The sequence below is a fragment of the Amblyomma maculatum genome, chromosome 6, assembly GCF_055883805.1.
Source record: "Amblyomma maculatum isolate TAMU_Amacu chromosome 6, ASM5588380v1, whole genome shotgun sequence".
Classification (NCBI taxonomy): domain Eukaryota; kingdom Metazoa; phylum Arthropoda; class Arachnida; order Ixodida; family Ixodidae; genus Amblyomma; species Amblyomma maculatum.
Window position 1 is genome coordinate 105,423,237 of NC_139349.1, and position 14,501 is coordinate 105,437,737.

General features: G+C 44.2%; 1 long non-coding RNA gene across 1 annotated transcript; it reads left to right on the top strand.

Moving 5' to 3' along the window:
- The first annotated feature begins 2,442 nt into the window (after positions 1–2,442).
- LOC146186483 (uncharacterized) lies at positions 2,443–10,289 on the top strand. Its single transcript, XR_014708118.1, has 3 exons — positions 2,443–2,517; positions 4,604–4,806; positions 9,772–10,289. It is a non-coding gene; the product is annotated as an uncharacterized LOC146186483 (long non-coding RNA).
- Positions 10,290–14,501: the final 4,212 nt, after the last annotated feature.

Genomic DNA, 14,501 nt, shown 5'->3' on the forward strand with positions numbered 1-14,501 from the left:
TATTGAGCGGTAAATTAAACGTCGGTCCGCACATGCATGGACGTTCCCACATATGGCAAATCGTATCGACGCTTCCTGCTTCGTTGTCGCTCTAAGAAGGGAAGTACTAGAAAAAAAAATGGAGAGAAAACACTGCAGGTACAATCTCAGTATGAATAATATTAAGGTTATGCTGAAACAAATAACTAGGTTAAAGTTTCACTTTTCTTCATCGCACTCGTTCGCACATTTGTTTTTTCTCAAGCGTCCGCCCTTGTTGACGACACACCGCGCACTTTTGTTCCAGTCCACTGATGGCACTCACTCGCGCCGAAATATGAACGCTCTGTTCGCTGCTTGCTAGGTGCATTGAAAACATCACAAACAAAGGGAGAAAAACATGGAGGCACGGCGCCAGCAACAGCGGCGCCGACTTGCCCGAGTGGATGCGCTCTGCAGGTGGGGTTGTCGGGTTACACGCTGCGCGATGCAATCCAAGACGCTGGCCCTGACGCTCCACGTGTGGTTCAAGGTGCAGACGGGCGCCGCCCGGGCGGGAATTTACGACGCAATGCGTCAGCCGCTATAGTTTAAGGCTGTATTTCTTTCATATACCTATTTGACATACGTAGAGCTAGCGTAACTTACGTCTTAGGCTTTGCGAGAGTAGACCATTCCATACGTGTATAATCAAAAATACGACTGCAATGACCATGGCGCATTACTCACTGATGGAATATCGCACACATACGGTACTGGTAAATACTCTATGATTATCTTGAAACACTCATTCGGCAAACGAGTACGCCAGTTATTTGCTAAACAAGCCGCGAATATTCAAATCACTGCAGTGGCAAAAATGATCGCAGAGAGAGCTAGAGTCGCCCGCGGCACGGCGACGGGCCGGCTTCCACATTTCACAAGAACTTGAAACGCGAAATATATCCGCGTGGGGCTTTGTCACACTGAATTTTATAGGAAATCAAAATAGCTTCGTGTAGCAGCCAGTATACAAGAACGGCAGCTCAGCAGAACAACATTTGATTGGACGCCATGCAAGTGCATTGATAGCATAATTTTTGAATTTCTGGATTATTTTTTTTGCACAAATGTGAAAGAAAGAAGTCTGTAAGGTTTCTCCGCTTTTATTCACACCCCCAATTTCGCGATTCCGTCGTCGTTCACTGCATTACAATGCTTGCGCTACAAATGGCAAGAAGGAATAACTGTAGAGTTCAAAAACTAAATAAAGCAGTCGTTGTTTTACAATTAGGCTTAATTCGGTATCAAAGCTTATTTATTCTCTAACTACCTTCGTGGTGGGACAGTTACAGGCGTGCGCGGGGAAGGGAGTTTTTTTTTTTTTTTTTACAAATATTTTGTATGGAGAGAAGATTACCCACATGTAAACTGAATTGTTCGCATTAGAACGAAAAAAAAAAATGTGAAAGAAAAGACTGGAAACACAAATAAAATACGAAAAGGTACAATGGGTATATTAACAGCTGGATTACAATGACACATCTTTGTTTCGCACACGCTCATTCGCAAAGCTTTCCACCGCCTGCTCTCTGTGCTGACGCACCGCTCAATCCCGTCCTCGCGCACTTCGCACTCCTGTTGTTCCCCGGATCGCACTCTCTCACCGCATGCGATGCGAGCAAGGTCCGAGGTTTCATGCGCGCGTCGAAATCCACGCAGGTGCGCCAAAGCGGTGGACGGGTCGACGCACCACTCAGGGTCCAAGGGGCGGACGGCCGCCCAGGGGAAGGAATTGCGCAGTAATAAAAACACGAACGCTAACAGACTGGAGACTTCTTTCAAACATTTCCGGGCTCTCATAACAGGTTGCATAGAGAAATGTGCTTTTACCGCATTTTCTTAGCCAATAAAATACACGCTAGAAACTAAACTGTGAGAAAGAAACAAGCGCCTAATGAATCGGGCCAACAAACGACTAATCTAGCAGATAGAATGATGCTGACGGTGCGGATATATGAGAAAAAATGTAAGCATCGTATGCAACTAGCTTATAAAGAGGTGGCAAGTCGTGGTACTGAGATGCTTAGCTCAATAATTTTCAACAAACTTGCTTCAAATCCTCATTTCAGGGTGATTGAAATATTCCACTCGATTGAGCACTATTGTATGAAAGAATTTTTGTTGGTATGCTAAAAGTGAGCAAACTATTCGTAGTAGATTACAGCATTCACAAAATACAACTTGAACAGGTTTGGGTGCTAGAAACAAAACAGCTAGGCGCCTCTCCAGGGCGACGACGAGCTTCGCTGCTGGCACAGAGCCCTAAATAGACGAGCAGCCGCAGAGCGCATTTATGCTGCTGCTGCTGCTGAAAAGGCGATCACTAAAAAGCTCGAAGGATGACGCGACAATCGCTTAGCCGGCACGATGGCGGCAGTTGTATTTTGTTTCAAAGAGGGCGCTCCGTTCTTTCGTCCAACGGCCACTCGTTCGCTCGGCTGCACGTTCGGTGGCACCGCGCACGGAAAATGCTTCTTTCTTCAAGAAATATTCCATGTAAGTTTTCAAATTTTTTCATTAAGATTTCATAAAGCGTTTGTGTATATTGGAGCAAAATATTAGCCTCCTAGATTGAGCATTTTTTAAATTACAAGCGTTGTCTTACATTTCATTGTTGCTGCAGGCTGCGCAAGCCATGTGCTAGGGAGATTTGTCTTCTTTTAGTATATTTCTTACGTTGTTAACTTTTCAAAAGTGGTTCTCAAGTGTGCACGACTTGATGCCGATCATTTCGCAGCTTATTTCAAGTTAAACCGTTACTGTTTTGCAGAGTACTGATTTTCTAAAGTAGACAACTGCGTGGCATCGTAGCCCTAAAAGCCAACTTCGGATATTCACGGCGTTACAGTGGCTGGAACGGCGTATAGCCGTTGCGTGGCTCGGCCGCTCGGGTTCCCTCGGGTGACCTCGAGCGGAGTCAGCGGAGTCCGGGCAAAAGCATATTTTCTCGTGTCTGGCGCGATAAAACGCTAACCGCATGAGTCGCACGGCAGCACGATGCGCAGTGTGCTGAGGACCGCTAAAGCTTTGCCGCTCGGCGCTGTCGCCCAGGTTCTGGGTTGCTAGAAAATCGCTCATGATGCTGGAACCAGCTCGCGAGGCAGCCAATCGCAAAAGGCTTCGGGGTACTCACCTTAGTTGTTTCTTTTTTTTTTTTTGCATGCAAAGTTTGTTTCCCTAGTCCGGTATGAGCGAAAATCCTGCAGACGCTCATTTCGTCTGATCCGTGCATATATGAGCGCATCGAGACGGTTTAGTAAAAGCTTGGTAGGGTAGTATTGCAAAACAAAAAATGCTAGTGTGACTAGATATTGCTAATTTTCGAAAGTTGCAGAAAAACGCCTCTGCTTTAAATCATGTCTGTATCGCAGTATAGTAGCACGCCGCTGCGCTGGGACCATCTTTTTTTTTTTTTTTGGGGGGGGGGGGGGGGGGGCTTGACGCTTTACAAGAAATTTCATCAGTGTTGCTGTTTAGTGCAAGAAACTGGATATAGCGTAACTGTACTCATTTACCAAACGAGGAGGCGGCGCTAACAAAGCAAGACTGAAAACACGTCTCTGTCGCTGAGGTCCTTCGCTCTGTGCGATGTGCACCAGCGGCAGCGACAGGCGTTGGCGTCGTCGTCGCGCGATGCATCGCCAGGAATTGTCGCCTATTTTTATCTTTCTGTATCGTTGCTTCAGTTGCAATAGATCAGTTGCAAAACCTACACGTCAGCTTCCTGGTGCGGCAGACATTCCTGCACAATGGCAGCATAGACTTTGGGGTAATAGTTGGGCACAGTGCTAGCACATCGCCTGACGGGTAGGGTAATTCCCGCACCTCTTGCCCATTCGTCACAGTATTATTCGCGTGCGCATTGTCGCCCCACTATTACCCTCTCCGGTTAGTGTCCCTTTTCTAAATTTTCTTCACCCCTAAGGTGACAGTGCGCCCCCCTTTATTCCAGCGTTAAGAATGCCCAAAAACCTTTATCTGACAATGGCCTGTGCACTGCATCCCAAGCAGCGTGGACAGTGGTAGATGCATGGACTGCACCTATTATCCCTGAATCAGGTTCTGTCGCCACTGTGCACGAATTCCTGCCTCACAGGGAAGCCGACTTGTAGGTTTTGCAACTGGTCTGTTATAGCATCTCCAGCAGGGCCGGAGCTTAAGTGTGAGCGCTGGGTGGGCTCAGGCAATTTCAGTTCCAGGCCGGGTTCGGGTTTGTAGCATGAGGCCCGGGTCGGGCTTAAAATTTATGCCCGTGCTTACCTCTAGTCGCGTCGGTTGTGTAGCACACATTTGGCGCCCGTGCCTGCTTTTAATTTTGTTCTTCGCACCATGACACTTTGCTCCAGCAGCAAAACTGCATGAAACATCAGTATGCATTTTCCGGTCGTTATGCTAACTGATCGCCCCACCGCCCTGGCACAGCTATGTTATACCATGTGTAACATAGAGTTGCAATTAGTCCATTTTTTGAGACAGCTTTGAATTGAAATTATAGATTAACTAAACAGAGAAGAGCCGTGGTATGCTGTTATCATGATTTAGAGGCATCGATTTAATGGAGACTTTCTTTCCTTGCATTTAGGGCTCTTTGCTCTATAACGCCCGCAGTCCAGCTGCTCCACTTGTATCATCGCACTGCTTTTGCACAAGCAATCATCTGCCATCAAAGGGGTGCTGCCTGAATGTGAGGCAGAAAACATTGTCAACATTTTGGTGCTGCAAACCTGTCAACAACTGTGGGAGCCTTGCCATGAAACATGCTGTGTGTAAGGAAACACTGCCTCGGTAGGTATGACACATTGCCTTTGTTTTGCATTATATAAAGGCTTTAAATGCTCTGCTGGCGTTTTGCTATATGATTGCATGCTATATGACTTTTTCTGGCTTTTTAGCTCAAGGCTTACTTGTTCAGAAGTCTTGCCCACCAGTATGCAGAAAATAATATCCTTCATGTCCCTGGCAGTGCTTTAATAGCTGGTGCTATATTTCATTGCTTTATTTCAACAGTATGTGACTATTTCAAGTTGAGGCATGATTGAGTGAACCTGTGGTGTAATAGCACAATAACAGACATAGCTTGTGAACTGAAGAAGTAGTTGTCATTTGCGTAACACGGGAGTGCAGGTGCTTTAAGTGATGGAATATTTAGCATACTTGATTATGCTTGCATTACAAGAATTCGCAGGAAGCCTGTATTGAGGTTGAAGAGAAGAAAGCCATTCAGTATTGCTCAGGTTATTTGCCTTCCACTCTCCCTTCATTACTGCTGCCTGCACTGTATGTATTTGTTCATACAGACATGCAGTTACTGAGTGCTTGTACATTTCTGGTTGCCTACACTGGCTTCAGCCATGTAGATGTAATATTACTTTGATCTAAACCAGGCTATTTACTTTGCTCAAAGTGACAATTTTAAAAAATTTTCTTCCCAAGCCATTGAGATTCGCCATTAGCTCCCAACTCGCTTTATTCGCAGCTGCAATGAATTTATTCTGTAACCCTAGAGCAAGACATTTGCAGAAAGATCATCATGCAATACTCGTTCAAATTTTCTAAATTTTAGAGAACATTGTTTGTTTTTGCATATGCTTCTGTGTTCGGAAAACAGCAGACTTGCTTACAGTGCAGGAGGGGTGGGCTGAAAGACAAAAGGAAATTATTAGTGCAGCTGCTCATTCAGGCGTGCATTCCTTGTGCATTTATTGCTCTTATTTATGTGCACCTTTGCCTGCATGCTTGCCAGGGCTTTCCCCATAATGGGTGGCAGTGATGTTGCCGCCTACCTCTCAGGGGGGCTGCCCTTTCCTAAACTACCTGCTCACAACCAACTCACCTCCTGGGCTTCAAATTTGTCATACTCAAGGACGATTTTCTGTGTTTGATGCTACCAGTGACGCCATTTAAGATACGCAGTGTGCATCATTGGTTCATTAGTTTCATTTCGGGATGTTGTCACCCCTTATATTCCTTACTCATATTTCTTTTTCTACATCCCCTTGCAACTGCCAAACGAAATAAGACGTATAAAACTGCCAAACTCCCGCAGTCTCTTAATGCTATGTCAACAACAAAAAACTTTTGCATGTCTTAATAAAAGTAGAAATGATCCCCCGATGTTCTTTTTTATTGTCATATCTAGTCAGACGGTTTAGTGAACTGCCACATGACCAAGCAAATTGCAACTGTAAGTGCACTGAGGAGTCATGCGTTAGAGCAAGCATATGGATCTTGTGTTGCTTAGCTGCTTAACTCCAAATATCCTCCTTTGTAAGACAAGATATTTTTTTAGAAAACTGGATGAGCCAGAAGAAAGCAGATTGGATTCTTAGCTGCATTGTTACTTGTTACACGTGTGTTCCACCCCTGTATACATGAACTCGGCAGAATTGCGTCGAGTACGTCTGTCGAGTGAAAAATCAGTTGTGGGGTTCATGTGTACACAGTCGGGTTGAGTAAAATAGGCGGCGGAGCGGGTCGCGTTAACTCGATTTCAGGAAGTAGGTTAATTCGCTTGACCCGCTTATCTAAAGGCATGTAGACGCAGTCCAGTCAGGGAGTCTAGTTACGCATGTAGACGCTGTCCAGTCATGGAGTATAGTTATGGGGAATTCTGGGATAGGAAAAAGCCTCTGGAGCGGCGACGAGCGTCACTCGAAATGAATGCTTTTTAGCGCTCATCAACGATAAAAAATAATCGAAGCTCTCGATAGTAAAAGTCAATGGGATCAAATACGAGTAAGAACTTGCACAATAACATCGAATCTCGATGCTACGCTCTGCTACGATACTTGCTCACTAGAAAGCGAGTTCATGTAGACATCAGCCGTGTCGAGAATGATGACCTTGCTTACTCAACGCTGATTCAACCCGTTCTGTCGAGTCCATGTATACAAGGCTATTGTACTTGTAATTTTAGGTGAACTCTCAGTTCGTGCATTGCACATTAAATTTGAGCGATATGTGTGCTTTTTTGCGTCTGTGCTGTTTTGTTCTGCAAACAATACTATTTCTCCAGACACAATCTTATTTTTAATTTGAGTACAAAATAGTGTCCATTTTTGAAAAAAAGAATAATTTGTGAGGCTGTTAAGGAATTTTGATTTTGAAATATATTCACAAAATATCAACATTTTATAGATACTGAAATATAAAATGTGTGCGAAAAAACTTTTCAGTTCAGGATTAAACTGGTTTTTCAAGGAACTTGTGATAGGGTGGAAGTGAAAAATCACTGTCATGCTAGATGTATCGTTTTTTTATGATCCCAAAGTCACATCATGCATTGTATTTTAAGGTGTGCTTAAGCAATGAAATAATATTTGGCCTTAGATATTCAGGCAGATTACTATTCTCTATACCAACAACTACTATGAATTGGTTTGAAGAAATCAGATGCCCGAGCACCACACCTGGTACCTGGACATAAAATCACCCAGGTATGCCTAACTGAATATAATCTTGCACGTGGAAGGTTGCCGATGGTATGGCCATATGATTAGCTGCGATGAGGGAAAATGCATACCTGATAGGCTGCTAGCTGATAAGGAAGTACGATATCATTGTAATCAGATCTAGCATAACATTTTCCTGCCTATGCAAAGTAAATTTCTAGTACTTGCTCAATTGCTCATTGCAGGATGACTGTAATAATTTTAGCTGAACAAGCATGCACTGTATGATTACTAGAACTTCTTGTTGGGCTTTTTCTTGCTTATTTATTATAAACTGAAGGCGCCAAAACAATGCACGCACACAAGAAAAGAACGGGACAGAGTTCCACTCACAACTGATTTATTGTGCAGAACAAGTACATATATATCTCACTGCCGGCACATGTGCAAGGAACACATTCAGCTACATCACATTCAGCATCTTGTAGTTTAGGATAAGCTATGTTCAAGAATGATTTCTCAGAGAAAGAGGCTATGGTACCAGGCATGGGCTTCTGAACATATCTTATCTTAAACTACATGACGCTGAATGGGTTCCTTGCGCATATGCCGGCAGTGAGATATATATGTACATTATTCTGCTCAATAAATCAGTTTTGAATGGCGCTCTGTCCCGTTCTTCTTTTCTTGTTTGTGTGCATGTTGTTCTGGTGTCTTTAATTTATAATGAGCACTGTATGAAAACTATTTTTTGGTACATTACAAATGAGGCCATTGTTTATAGTAGAATGCAGCAAGCAATAAAGCTGTGAAAACTAAAAAGCTGGAACTTGAAATGGTACTGTTATCTTGAGAATATTATATGTGTGCGCAGCCTAGAGAATATCTTCGATGTACACATCTCTCTCAGCTGATTGAAGATAGCTTGATCGGTTCTGTCAGGGCAATTATTTCTTCATTCTGGCCGCAGTAATGTATGCGTGTCTGTAACTGGTGTACTCCATAAAAATATTCTTTAATGTGTTCTTTAATATTCAGTTTTGCATGCTTAGTAATCCATATTGTCTATTGCAGGAATGTTTAAGAAGTTTTTAAAAATTGAACGTTCTGGAGCCTGAACCGTCATATTTTCAGGAAATGTAATTCTATATGCACACTAAGCATCCACCTGAAGTTATCGGTTTGCCGGAAGCAGGTTTTATCTTCCAAATATCTTTCTTTTGTATCTGGAATGGATATTATTTTGCATATATGTTTATTATCCCTACGTTATAAGATGCTGCATGCCCTTGCAGGCCCAGAAACCTGTCGCAATGTGCTCTAAAAGAAGAATGTGTGGCAATAGGCCTTCAATATATACAGTAGAACCCCTTTATAGTAAAGCCACTGAGGCCAGCGAAAATATTTACTATATTATGGTCTTTACTGTATCAGTGGTCAGTGATGACATGGTCCTGAAAGTGCTGTCTAGTAGTTAAATAGGCACTTACTGAACACGTCTTGTTGCTTAATGAAAAAAAAGCCTAAATACCTTCCATCTCGCTTTTATCATCTCTTTGTGTGATTTTTTCATTATAAAATGTCTCTACATCTTGTGGAAGTACCTCTGAAGCATGAAGACGTGATTACGAATGCAACCAAGTTCGATTTCATGTAAAAACTAAAGCCTTGCATGAACATGGTGTCTCTTTTTGCTCTTTCTGTCTTTTAAAAGGCAATAAATGATAAATTCGCATGGCACTCAAGTGCTGTAAGACCTTACTCGCTGCACCTCCACTTTCTGCCACCACTGCCTCATTATTTGTACTGCAGATTGCAGTGAATGTTGACCCATTTCTTTCCCTTCCCTATTTCGTGCTGTACGTTTACTTCTTTACTTTCTGAATGGAACACGCCGCCTCCTTGCTATGTTTGTAGACAGGTTTACTTTTTTCTTTTTCGCGCTGCGCGCTTTTCCTCACGGCTCCAAGGCTTCTGTAAAGTAGGCTTCTTCTGACTGCTGCTACGGATAGTAGTAAAGCCACCTAAACGAACACTCGGGGTTATTGTTCTGTTTTCAAATACAAAAAGTCTTGGCCTCGCAACTCTAGGTAGTGCGCGGGAGTCGTCGCCATGGCCAGAAGCACTTTAACCGTTTTTTACCAAAAACATCTTCACTGTAAAGGGGAAAAATGTACAGTTGCCTATGGAAGATGAACTGGGACTTCAGTTTCACTTTACTTTATCAGGCTTCAATATAGCGGGGTTCTGTATTTTGTACTCAATTGTATAGAGCACCCAGATTTCAAATATGTGTTTGAATAAGTGTTGAGAAGGTGAGTTTAAATCTTATGGTGATATATGCTTGTCTTCTGTGCAGATGTCATTTGTAACACCCACGGGCCAATCTCCTCAACAAACTGTTCCTGAATGGTTGTTTCCTGCGGGGTGCCCAGCTTACTACCTGGGCCATGTGCTTCCCCCGCCCCCTCAACCTCATCACTTGATCCATTGACCCTTCACTGCCAACTATCATGTTCAACACAGTCCACTGCCATTTCCCATCCATGGTGGACACTGCCCTGGAGTGCACCCATGCTCAGCCTCCTATTCCTGCAACACCTCTTGCACTACAAGGCTATAGTGCATCAACCCTGCTCAACATGTCCAGCCCCTTCCATCATGAGCAATGCACACTGCACCTCATCACCTCTACCTGCACTACCTGGTCATGTGCTGCTTAGTGCCCTGTTTCCAATTACACCTACTAGCATCTCCCATATTAGCCCTGTACCGAATGCCTCCTGCACTGCATTTTGGCCCTCTGATGTCCTTGTGGCATGTACATGTATATGAGCTCTCAATAAAATGTTTTCGGAAAATATTTTGCTTGCCTCATTTAATTGCATGGATTTTATGGCTCCTTAGGGAGATGACATGCAATGCAAGGTATTGGGAAATGACTGCATAAGAAAGCCACAATTGTCAGAGTGACAGTTAAGCAAATGGCAGCAGTAAGGGCAAGGGTGAAATAACTGCATGGCTAAAGGTGGCTTAACAGTGGCAGTGCCAGTGCCACGTGTGCCGATGAATACTTGTTGCATGCCAATAAATACCAATACGTGATACTAGCGGCACGGCCGGTTTATTGCCAATGCAAAATGTGCCAATGGATACTAGTGGCATGCCAATACGTGACACAAGGGGTACGGCCAGCTGATAGCCTATGTTGGCAGTGCCAAGACTGGTGCAATGTTGGCATATAAGCCGGACCAATATATAAAAATGTAGTAATTTCTCAAAAAACCAGTGTTACGCCAATGTTGGTACCAATTTTTGTCGACGTTGGGCCGGGGTTGGTGCGATGTTGGTGTGCTGCCTGGGTTGCAGTCCACCGTTTTCGCAGTTTCAGAGGAACAGAGGAAAAATAGCACATAAAGATGGTTTCTGCGCATAGTTTGAGTCGCACTCCGAGGTGAGGTTTATAAAAAACATTACATACTACTGCTGCTCTAAGACTTGCTGTCCTCAAGAGTGAGCACTAGTTCATGACAGCAATCTGCATTCATAGAGGGTGCAGCTGAACAAATACTCAACTTCCAGCCGGTTCTGTAGGTTTTGGCAGAGCAATCCAGACTGCTCCATGGAGCGATCTTGGCTCAGCAATCGCTCCCCATCTGCATTTGGATGATGGGACCTGTGTTCCAGATCTGCATTTCGAATACAGTTGCTCCAAAAAAGAGCAGAAAACATTGTTCTGTAAGTAACCAAACTTTGCGATTGGGATTCACTATTAGTAAAGTATTGTTATCTATCACCTTGATCTGCTCATAATTTAAGTAGCATTATAAAAGTCTGTGATCCTGCTAGGACCTCCGGTCTCACACCAAGGATTCAGTGCCCGTAGCAGGCACAACACGCATCTAGAGGTGCCAGATAATGTAACCAGTAAGAAAAGTTATGTTAACTCTTCTTTACTTGCTAACAGAGCGAACGGTATGTTCATCATCAAACCTTTTTTTAGATCCTACCTCGTGGCAATGGCAAAAGGCATTTTGAGTCCACTGGAAGTCTAACCTAGTACAGTGGTGATGAACAGACCCCTGACCCTGGCATGTGCCAAGGCGTAAATGTGCTTCACCTGGAATGCACGAGTGAACAACTCGAAGGCTGGAAGCTTGAACAATATCTGTTTCCAGTAAACAGAGACATTGTTTGGGTAGTTATGTTGGAATACTAAGCAAGCACTCTGCCTGTAGCTTCACCTACTAGATTTTCACCCAAAGGTATGTTCAGTAAACAATGTCTGCAATGTCTGTCCAGAAATAAAATCACGACATATTCTGAGGACTTCAATCATCACACTGACTTTTTGATGATGCCAATCACCTTAACATGAAATGTGGCAGCTTATGAAACCCTCGCACATACGAAACACACAGAGAAATACAAGCCAAAGGCAGCCTGTCATCAGCATATTGTCAATGACTTTCACTGTGCCACCAAGTTTGTTCCCCAACCACCCTGTGAACATGCAATGATCGCACCCCAACTCGGGTTACGCACAATGGCTCCTTGAAGGAAGCAGGAGCAGTGCACCAACAAAGGCAAAAGTTCGTCCTCAGCTCCCATTATGCCAACTCTGAAGAATGCGCAGAGTCAGGCCAGAAATATGAATTTTCACAAGAGAATTTAGTCAAGCGCCCGTTTTCACCTTTCAACTTGTGCTCTGGCTGATCTAGGTGGAATTCATTTTGCATTCAATACTCAAGTTTTGCTTCAACAACTTCACCATATTTATCAGGACTGCAGTGCAACTGCCTCTATTATCCAAACTTTTCTTTTTTTTGCTGAAGCTGACGTGGTGAGTAAGTGGTCTAGTTATACAATAATTTTTTCCAGCTGCTAGAGCCGACCAGAAAAATCATTTCTGTGAGCTTTATATTTTATGTGCACTTTGTAGGTTTTGTGGATTACTTCAGTCAAGACAGAAAGTATAAAAAAAAAAACTGCCAAGCCAATACTGCCGAAAAATAGCTCAAAAACTTTTTTTGCTGTCCCTTCTATTATAAAGGCTCGACAATGGAGCTTTAAGTACGGTTGAAGTTGAAACAGTGTCGTCGCGTGTTCGCCGGCTCCATACCTCATGATATGCAAAATTTAATCGAACATAAAAATAATGAACAAGCCCTGTCGTAATGCAGGTAGGTTTTACCGCTTATTAAGTCCGTGTAGTTTCAACTGCGCAAGCGCTGGAACTTCAACTGCAGCGCAACATAAGGCCCGGGTCGAGGCACTACGAAGTGGCCCATTCTAAATTCTTGCCGAAGGCCGAATCGCAGTACGGAGTCTGCACCGTGCATCCCGCAATGGGCTTACGAGTGCTGATTTGTAAGGCATATGTTCCTACGATCGGTTAGCTCCTGCCACTGTCTCCTTTCCAAGACACTGCAAGCACAGTCACCCCCCTTTTTGTACTCAAAACCAAACATCCGTTTGTTATAATGACATGCGCGTCTTGGTGTTTACGAGCTAGGGCTGTGTTGGCATGCATGACGAGTTCTGAGCAAAGTTTTCGGGATAATGTAAAGGAAAGAAGGAAATTAACTTACCTCTGAGATGCCAAATGTTTCCCGGGTGGTGGCCGCCCTTCAATAGTCCCGTCAGCGTTGTTTCCAGTAAAAGCGCACAAAGATGCACTATCTGTCGGGTACGCGGGGACACTTTTTGCACACGTTTACAAAGAACCTGACCACGCCTCTGCACATCACACGGGCTATTTTATTGCACTCTGTGCCACTGTGCTTCGTATATCTCGAGAGCATGATGTCGCCAGCAGCGCAATAAAAAGGCACGACCCAAACCACGGCCGCTCAATGGAGGCGCACTTGGTGCGGCCCGTCGCGTCGCGCCTCAATGGCTGAGGAAGCGCGTATTGGGAGAAGTTAGTTTCCGTCGTCATTCTCCGCGGGGGCGCCACCACTCCATGACAGGGCGCCGCCGGCACGGACGAGCAGACGACGCGGAAGGAGCGCGCTGGTTGGGTTGGCGCGTGTTATCGTTTTGACTACGACATAACCGCGTGATTCTGATAGTTCTGCATGCGTGTCATCTGTGCCTGTGTCAACAGAGTCCTAAGCGTATGCAGCACCATGCCAGGCAACTGCTGTGTGGCTGCATGGCTGAAAAACTTATCTCGGGAGAGCTAGGATGGAAAAGGAAGCCGGTGGGAGCCGAGTGACAATTCACTGGTATACTCACTGCACTTCACAGATGACGATTACAGGAAGAACATAACACTGAAGATCCTGCTTCCTTCAGCTGTCCCCTCCGTGTTCCTGAACTGCCCACATTACAAGTTAAGTTACTCACGCGGGCTCATGTTGAGCCAAACAACCTTGTAAAAATTAATGTGCGCAGGTCAATAGCTTTATTTTCCCCACTTGTTATAGCTACACTTCATTTCCTCCTGGACAACCCCCCATGTCATCCTGAAGCATGTCTGTTTCAAGATAGCTCCGCCACGATCACTTTTATGACGATGATATCAAAATGGTATGCTTTGCCCAACATCGCATAAGTGCAGCCATGGAGACACCAAGAGGAGCCGCTCTATTTGTCAGATGACGAGCGACTCTCTTGGTTAGAGTTGGACTTTGCCATATCGAAGACATTCAGGTCCAAGGAGGCACGTCGAAGCAAAGGCTAACCAAAGAAACGTACGAAGCAACAATCATGACAACCAGATCCACATTGGCGCAAATTAAGTACCCTCTTGATCACATCAAGTATCTTACATCGATGTCTTCTGCGTGTCTTACTAGTGCATTGCATTTAACCGAATCTTGTTTTCAGCTTCCGATACGCCCTAAAGCAGGCTCTGAAAGCGGGTCTATAGTATCGCTTTTTAGCAGCCTAAGGCAATTCAAAGGCGGGAACGACAAAGTTGACGCAAGGGCTGCAGTTTTCACCTCGGAGAAAATACTGAAGGTACCACTAGCGAAATATATATATATATATATATATATATATATCGACTTAGATTATACACATTTTGCCATGCTTTGTGCAGGTTGGCATCTTGCAAGCATCAGTTTGCAAATGCACCTA